This window comes from Solea senegalensis, linkage group LG8 (genome assembly GCF_019176455.1).
Source record: "Solea senegalensis isolate Sse05_10M linkage group LG8, IFAPA_SoseM_1, whole genome shotgun sequence".
Taxonomy (NCBI): Eukaryota; Metazoa; Chordata; class Actinopteri; order Pleuronectiformes; family Soleidae; genus Solea; species Solea senegalensis.
Genome location: NC_058028.1, coordinates 6,543,792 through 6,552,186, shown reverse-complemented (window position 1 = coordinate 6,552,186; position 8,395 = coordinate 6,543,792).

Below are 8,395 nucleotides of genomic sequence, written 5' to 3'. Positions count from 1 at the left end.
AGTTACAGCAGTTGGACGGTGGGGTTGGTTTATCAGACCAAATATGTCAACAAAGTATGTTTGAAAGCCACAATGAGGCTGTTTTCCACCTGGATATTTTACAATATTTCTCCCTCAGCACCTGTATCCTCTTCAGGAGATGCATGTTGACTGATCATTGTGTGGGGAATTCTGAGATTCCAGTGTATACACGCTCATTTTTTCCCTGACGGTGTCTGCAAATTCTTTCTTAAACCAGAGTTTACTGGTGTTTTGTTGATTCACTTAGAAAAGGGAGTCCGGATTTGTTTGCTTTCAGTCAAACAAGTAAAATCTCCAAGTTGTTTTCCATATATTGAGCTAAAGAGAATAATAATAATCCCATCTCTCATCGAAAATGTCAGCGGAAATAAAATATATTCTAACAAATATTGTGGGCTTTAAAGTTGGAAGAAAACTCTGTATCCAGTACATTGATTATGTGATCCGACATAAGACACATTTGCAGATGTAGAGAAGGCAGTGGGAATAATACTTTTCTTCAAACATCAAGCTGGTTTTGTCTTTCTGAAATCTTACCAAAAACATGATATCATTATAATTCCCAGTGGAGGTTTTGGTTTTGGCAATAACAGATCTAATAAAATGTGTTGAAATAGTCATGCAGGTGATTTGTCATGGGATATCTAACTCTTTCTCTCATCATAATCCAATTTGATAGAGTCGAGGGCTACATGTTCTCAATCAAACTCAATTTCTCTGATTCACTTACACAAAAAAATCCCCTGCTCAAAAAAAAGGACATTGTGCGAAACATCTCTTACCCAGATGTGATTCAGATAAGATGCCACCATTAAGACAAGATTGTGATTGCCTGTTGAAGCCAAAGTTCAGTTTTGTGAGGATTTTAATCCATAATTGTTGAACGTTCAAGGTTTTATGTGAAACAAAAGCAGTGTCTCTGGAATCATTTGGTTTCTTTGACTTGGCGTGCAAGCGCACTACAAATTAATTTTTCTACATGAATAAAAAGCACCAGCAAGAACAATATTTTATTTGAGATGTTTTCAAGTGGGTAACAAGAGGTCATTGTACTGGGCTTGGAAAGTCTACAGTGTCAACTATCCTTAAGACATCGAACCGTGTACACTGCTGCTGCACAGTGAATTTGAATGGGAAAAGAGGCCTTTTGTTTTGACAGAATCAGTTGAAGGTACAATGGTTTTCCTACAAGAAGTTTCCCATCCCCGAATCAGTGACGGGAAATGCTTCGTCATCAGTGCAGCCACACACTGCTGTGAGTCATTATCCTCTTCCACCACAAAGCTCTCCATTTTCATTCATGCCATAATGTTTTGGCCCATCAGACTGACAGACTGTAGCATCTCCTGCCTAAACGGGCATAATTATGACTCCTGTCATTATAAACCCAGATTAGTTGTCAGATTAATTTTTTTATTTTTTTTTGTTTTGTTTTTTGTTGTTGTAAAAGTCTTAAAAAAACATTGCATCATGATTTTAATTTACGTGCAGTTCTTCAGACAAGATTCCGTGGCATTTTCTAGCCTCTTTTGTAATACAACAAAGTTAATCCTTGCTTGGCATGAACAGATGTCCTCACTAAAAACAAAAGGATAACATATGCCAGTTGTAAAATCATACAAAGATTATTTTTAATACTGTTGCTGTCAAATAAATTAAGGGGAATTTTCCTTTTACTGAATCATCTGAATTTTTCACTGTATTTTTGTTGCCATCATCTTATGTCATCATAGTTTTACAGTGGCCAAAACTGCTTTAGACGTAGTGGATCAGACATGTTTTATTATAATCCCTCCTCTTAAACGCACATACGTTGTTTTTAGCCCAACATTTTAAATGTTCTGCTACTTTTTGTCAAACACAAACGCCTCATACATTCCAAGGTCACATTATCTGTCTTCACAACAAACCATTTCTTCAACAATGACTCCCCAGCAACTGACAGAACGGCAGAATAGCTACGTAGCGTTGGCATGCTTTGCTATACTTCCACAGCAGCCCCCGCTAACATGCAGTGACTGATGAAAATGAATTAACAATGAGCGCTGAATTTGAATGCAGTAATTTAATCATGGTAAATTTCAGACAAAAGTTAAAAAGGAGCGAAACAAATCAAAACAAAGTAAATCCTGGAACACAAGCAGATGGCTCGGTAATGGGAAGCAGGTTGGAATGGTTGCTAAGTGACAAGGGCTAAGACGAGGGTCCATAGTTTTGGCCGCGGTATTGCAGGAAAAACACTTCTCCTCCCTAGTCTGAGCCGCCCTCTTTCCTCATAATGCTGTGGTTCTGACGCTGGCGGGGCAGGACAGAAGGCTGGGCTGGCCAAATGAGAAACAGACCCCCTTCACCCCGGTATTGCCTATTTCTCCCTGTGGCTTTTTTGTTTTCAAAGAAAAAAGTTGCTCCCTCCAAAAATAGATTCGGGGCTCGCGTGCCAATGGGTTTTGAAACCTTTTTTTTCCACTCCCTCCAGTCACGCAAGTAGCCTGGCAAGATCTTGAAGAGAAAGAAAGGGGAGGAAAACTAGTAAGAAACAAGAGGATTGAAGGAAGGGGGGGGGGAACTCTCTTGAGTGTTTGGAGAAAGGATTGTGGTAAGCTGAGGATGGAGCATCCCTGGAGCCGGCCCTCTGCTCAGAGAACTAGAAGCAGAAACTTCCATGCAAACTGCAGGTATGAGGGATTTATTGGTAATCCAAGCATAAGCAGAGAGACCTCACTCTGTTCTGGCCTCATTTTGACTGAACGGTAGTCTGGCCTGCTCCACAGAAGTGTCTGATCCTTACAAAAGGACCTGCAGACAAAGTAGTTCACATTCAAATGCAAAGATTACCATTTCTCGCTTCAGCCACTGCACCTCACCTCAATCCTCACTTATCTTTGCAGCTGTTCATCCCTTCATCCATTACTTGTCCTTGATTTGAGATCTCTGCCTTTATTATCAAAAGCTACTGTATGTTTAGGCGTTTTAACATTCAACAGTGAAAAGCTCCCATGGTAGACGTTCTTTTGTAGAACCCATGTTAAAACCATTAATTCCTCCAGTCATTATCTTTTAAAGACTGCAAAGGTTTTCTACTGCTCGGGAGCGATGGAAGTTCTCAGTCTGAGTAAAGATAAACTTTGGAACAGGTCATCAGACTGCATGAACAGTGTGACACTGTGGCATCCAGTCCGTGTTTAAATGAGCCACTCTAAAACAAAATTACTCCATAATTTGTCTGAGCTCTTAACCCGTGCAGGTGAACTGTGTCAGTCAGACAATGAAAGATGAAAGTACATATGCTAATAGTTTGAAATTCACTGTCGCACTAACACTGCATGGCCTCCACAGACGGACACAAACAAGCAACCATGAACAATTTAGATTGTGTTACCTAATTGGTCCAGTGTTTAACAGTGAGGAGAGCTTATTGGCAGAAGTTAGTACTGATATGTGTTTAAATTCTTTTTAAAATACAAATTGATTTGTTGTGTAGCCTGAGGAGAAGCCTACATTATTAATATGGTAGGAGAAATGCGCATGCATCAAATTTCCTCCCCAGACGTTGACTCTGAAGTGGGACTACAACATAGAAACTGAAGTACTGTTGCTGGAAATCATCTTTCTTTGAACAACAAAACCACTAGAGCCATTGTCCATCTAATCTGTATCACGATGATCATGTACCGTTCACACTTTGTAAACCAAGGTAAACAGGAAACTGATTCAATACACACAAGCTTATAGAGGAATACAGTGAGAGAGTTTGCGTGAGAGTGTGATATGTTCAGTTGGTTTGACAAATCGTGTAGTATGTGATCGCTCAGTCTTTCAATCGTGATAAAAAATCTGCTGAAATCAGTCGGTTAGTGTGTACTCCAAGTCTTTTCAATTAAAGTTGTGTAATGTGTCCCCAGTCGGACTACGGCCTTAGCTCGATTAAACTGTGCATGTAAACCTACTGACTAATTCTTAAACCTTAAAGGCGACATAGAATGCTTGTATCACACATATGTTAGTTATGGAGGTCTACTTGCATATATTAACTTGTTTTCATGGTTAAAAACCTCCTAATCGCTGCAAACGAGCCGATCAAAATATCTCCTCACTGACGCTCTCGTCAGCCGCGCTGTTTCAGACCAAAATCACACCCCCAGAATGTGGACTGTGTTGTGATTGGTCAGCCAACGAGAGCTTTCCCACTGTCCTGTGATTGGCCAGGTACCTGGAAGTGACGTAATAGATAGGCCAGCTCTCAGATACACAGCTCCCCCTCTGGCACGGTGGATGCTCTGCATCTCAGCAGCTACAACGAGAGTAGTTCTTCTTCTCCTGCGGTTGAATGTACGCAACCGGATGTGCCCGGACTAGTGCCCGCACCAGGAGGCGCTATGGTGGTGAGAGGAGTGGTGAGGATTTCTGATGACGACATCAAATTAAGGAAGTGCCGATCCGCTTCGCAGAGCCCAGGAAAACAATACAACACTATTTTCTCAGCAGTGGCTGAACTGTTTGTTCTGAAAATTTAGGGTTTCATAAACGAGGTAATGACACAGATACACACACAAACGCAGCGTTAATTGGAGCTTCCGGTCTATGTGGGCTTTAAACCTGGACCTTTTCAATTGTAACTAACTTGTGTTTTGTTTTGCCTTCTAAGATGAATCATTTACGTGCTAAGGACAATTTTACTGGCAAAAGAATTTACTGTTTGCTAAACTACCCATTGCATGCAACAATGCATCTATTGTCAAGTGTTCTCTCAAATGAAAACATATTAAAGCTGAATTAGAAGACATAATTTGGCATTATTATAAGCAACAAATCCAAGTCAAAGAGAAACTAATTTGTGCATCTTTTGGCTGTGTCAGGAAACTTTTGACCAATCACAGGGCAGTTGGTAGCGAGAGTACACTCCTACTTTGCAGCTACACTTGTCCCTTCTCTTCTTACACTACAAATTAAATATATACAAGTAATGTATCATATACAACATGGCCAAGTACTTGCATTAATTAACAATTTGCCTTAGTGGTCATGAATCACAGCATAATCTACAATGCAACTGTCAAAGGAGCTATAAAATGAGAAAAGCAAAGTATTTTTCTAAGCTTTATATATATATATATATATATATATATATGATATATATATATGGGTGCAACTCTTGATTAATGATATGACATAATTCAAGACACTCAAAGTCAAACACTACTTCAGAAATTCATTAGCACCTATTGTGGTACACAACTACTAGAAGTTTAATATCTGGAAAAGATAATTATTCAACTTTTATTGCTCATGCTCAAAGTTTTAGAGCAGCACATGAATAATAAAGGAACATGAAATATGTCATTGAAAAAATTACGATGCCACTTCAGCAGTAACAACTTATTGTTTCACTGGGCTGCAATAACAAAGGGAAATCATAGCACAATGCATGAAATTAGATCATTAGCGCACACTTTGATCATAGTGTGGAACTGATCAATATGAATGAACACTTTTTGTTCTCCAGCGGGTTCATGGGTTTCGAAGCTTGATGAAAAAGCAACTTAAGGCACAAATAACAGACGAGTACAGATAGTTTAACGAACACACTGAAGGCCACTGTGTGCTTTCAAAAACGTAAGGGAAATAATACTGTTTTGTAAACTTAGGTGTTGGGTGATCTCACAGTATTGTCCGCTGTGAGAAATAACTTTTTACTGCCAACCCTCCTGTGTAAAACTTTGGAAAATGTGGATAACAAGAAGAATGTTCAGTAAGGGGCATGGCCTTCACCTAACCCTTTGGGAGGGAGCAAAGAAAGAGGCTAACTTCAGCAAGAAAATCCAATTTTCTTTCTCAAATCATATTTTCAGGCAGATACCAAACACTGTCAACTGAAAGTGATTAATTTGACTTTGTCAAATTGTCATGTTGCTCTGGTAGTGTTTGAGACGTATTTGTGTCTGTGACACATCTTTTGAAAATAGATGAGTAAAACCTGAGATCTGGCTGAGATTTCTCATGTACTATATAAGACTAGTACAGTATTGCAGTGTTTTTCTGCTGCAGTAGTGGTGCAGCACTTGTATTGTGTCGCATTAAGATTGTCATACAAGACAGCCCAAAATCTGATTTGGTGTCTAGACTGAGAAATCTGATTTAAATTGCACTTCAAATCCCCCTTTCAAGTGTGGTTTGAGTCAGATTTTGAAAAATCAAGTTTTATGTGTTTTCAGTTTATTCAGTTTTTGGAGCGAGAACATGCAAACTCCACACGGAAGGTGTTGAAATGGAATTTTAAAGCTTCAGTGTGTAAGCTTTTTTTGGGTGTTTGTGTGTGCTGTCTGTGAACAGTGAAGCATTATTTGTGTCGCTTCCTTCGTCTGAAAACCAGCTCTTTCATGCAATACTCTCAGACCTGACTGAGGGAGCGTTTGTGTGTATACAGCAACAGTGCAGTGATGTATTTATGCCTTCAAACTGCTCAATGGTGGGGTTTTTTTGGGCAGTTCTGAAACTTTCAGAACTTTCCGGCTCTTTTTTGTGTGTTTTCAGCTATAAACCAATCTGTTTGCAGTTGTCTTGCTTTACTAGCACAATCTTGTTAACGCCTTTCTGTCAAACACATTTCTGTGTGCAGCATGGCAATGTTGCTAGGAGACTTAAATTAAGTCCTGTGGAGCTGATGGGCTTAATCGACACTATGTGAACTCTGGACAGGATGTGGTTACCGATTTTTTTTTTTTTTTTCGGTTCTACTTCCCCAACCACAACCTCAATATCAACCTCAACTGCAGCCAGTGCTGTCGAGACACCCTTCAACTATCTACACCAACCCCTCCAGATACCCCTCTATACGCAGCGGGGTGGCTTACCTCTGAACACTCACTGAGGTAATGATATTCAGCTATGGTTGCTATGTGAAAGGAAATTCACTCTCCTTTTTTTCTTGCCACATCAATCTTGGGCACATTTCAGCCATCAAAAGACACATTTCAGATAAAATCCAAAAACATTTCAGCATAAACCACTCTGTTAGTGTGTGAATGCATATGATACATATGGACGTATATTTTAAAACAACTCTTTTTATACATTGCTTCAGGAGACAATAGCATTTTGTTAAAGACCACTCGTTACTCGATGTATAGAAATAGCATAATGAAAACCACGTCTGTGTTTAGGCCAGTGATTCATATTACTATTATGTTTTATTATCAATGTGTAGCCTTGCTTTTGTTGTAAATATGGTTAAAACATTTTGCATGTATATGTTGTAACATTTCACACAATATTTAACCATCAAATATTGTGGCAGTTGTGGGTTTGTTTTTAACTGCACAACTGTGAAAGTTGAGAAATATTACTGAGCTGTGTGGTCATCATGAATATATTTCAACCCACTTTCAACCCAATTTGTCAAAATGACCCTCATTCCACTTTTCTTCCCCATTTTAATTAGTTGTAGCCAGTACTAGACACATTATACACCAAGGTTAGTCATAATACCTGTACATGTATTACATGCACCTAAGAAGAAATGTGAGATATTTATATCTGTGGATTAAGTGAGAATTACACAAATAATTAGCTCCATGTTTGATCAGTGTGTGCCTTTGCTGAAGTTTGGTAAAACCCTGGAGGCCACGTTAACCAACACAGCAGAGTAAACATGAGCAGCAGGTTTTAAAAGCTTGCTAAAGGTGTGGACTCGGAGACAAAACTGGAGAGACACTATCTGACATTGTGATCACATGATGAGAATTTGCAAGTCACTTTGAATGTTCAGATCATTTCCTGATTTACTTCATCTTTTGAACTATGTGTGTGTATACAGTACTGTGCAAAAGTATTGGGCCACCTTTAGAGTTGTTGTTTTAGCAATGCTAATGATCATGCAGGGAATACAGGAAGCATGTATGCATTTTTAAACAACAGAATTGAAAGATAAACAGCTTACCTACCCCTTACACCGAAACAATAGCATCACCCTGACTCTCTTAAAACTGGAGTGGAACCATAATTAATGATGTTGTGTTTGTCCTTCTATTTCATGTGGCAAAATATCTGCTGTGAAAAGGGTCTACTACACCAGCTTTATTCAAGACGTGCATACTGTATTAGTTAAACTTAAACTGGTGCTGCCCTGAGACTTTTGCACAGTAATATACAGTGCTTAACAATTTTATTAGACCACATGTCATAACAACAACAACATATAGAACAGAAATATTGTTTAAAACTTGTTTAAAACTAAAAAGGTTTGTGTTATTTATCTGGCAAATAACAAACTGAATTCACCTTTTTATTAAAATTATAAATTTGAGCCGGCTCACTGGGCTTCTTCTCTGAGAAGTCAGAAATGAATCAAGCATGACACATTTTTTCTGTTTAGGAG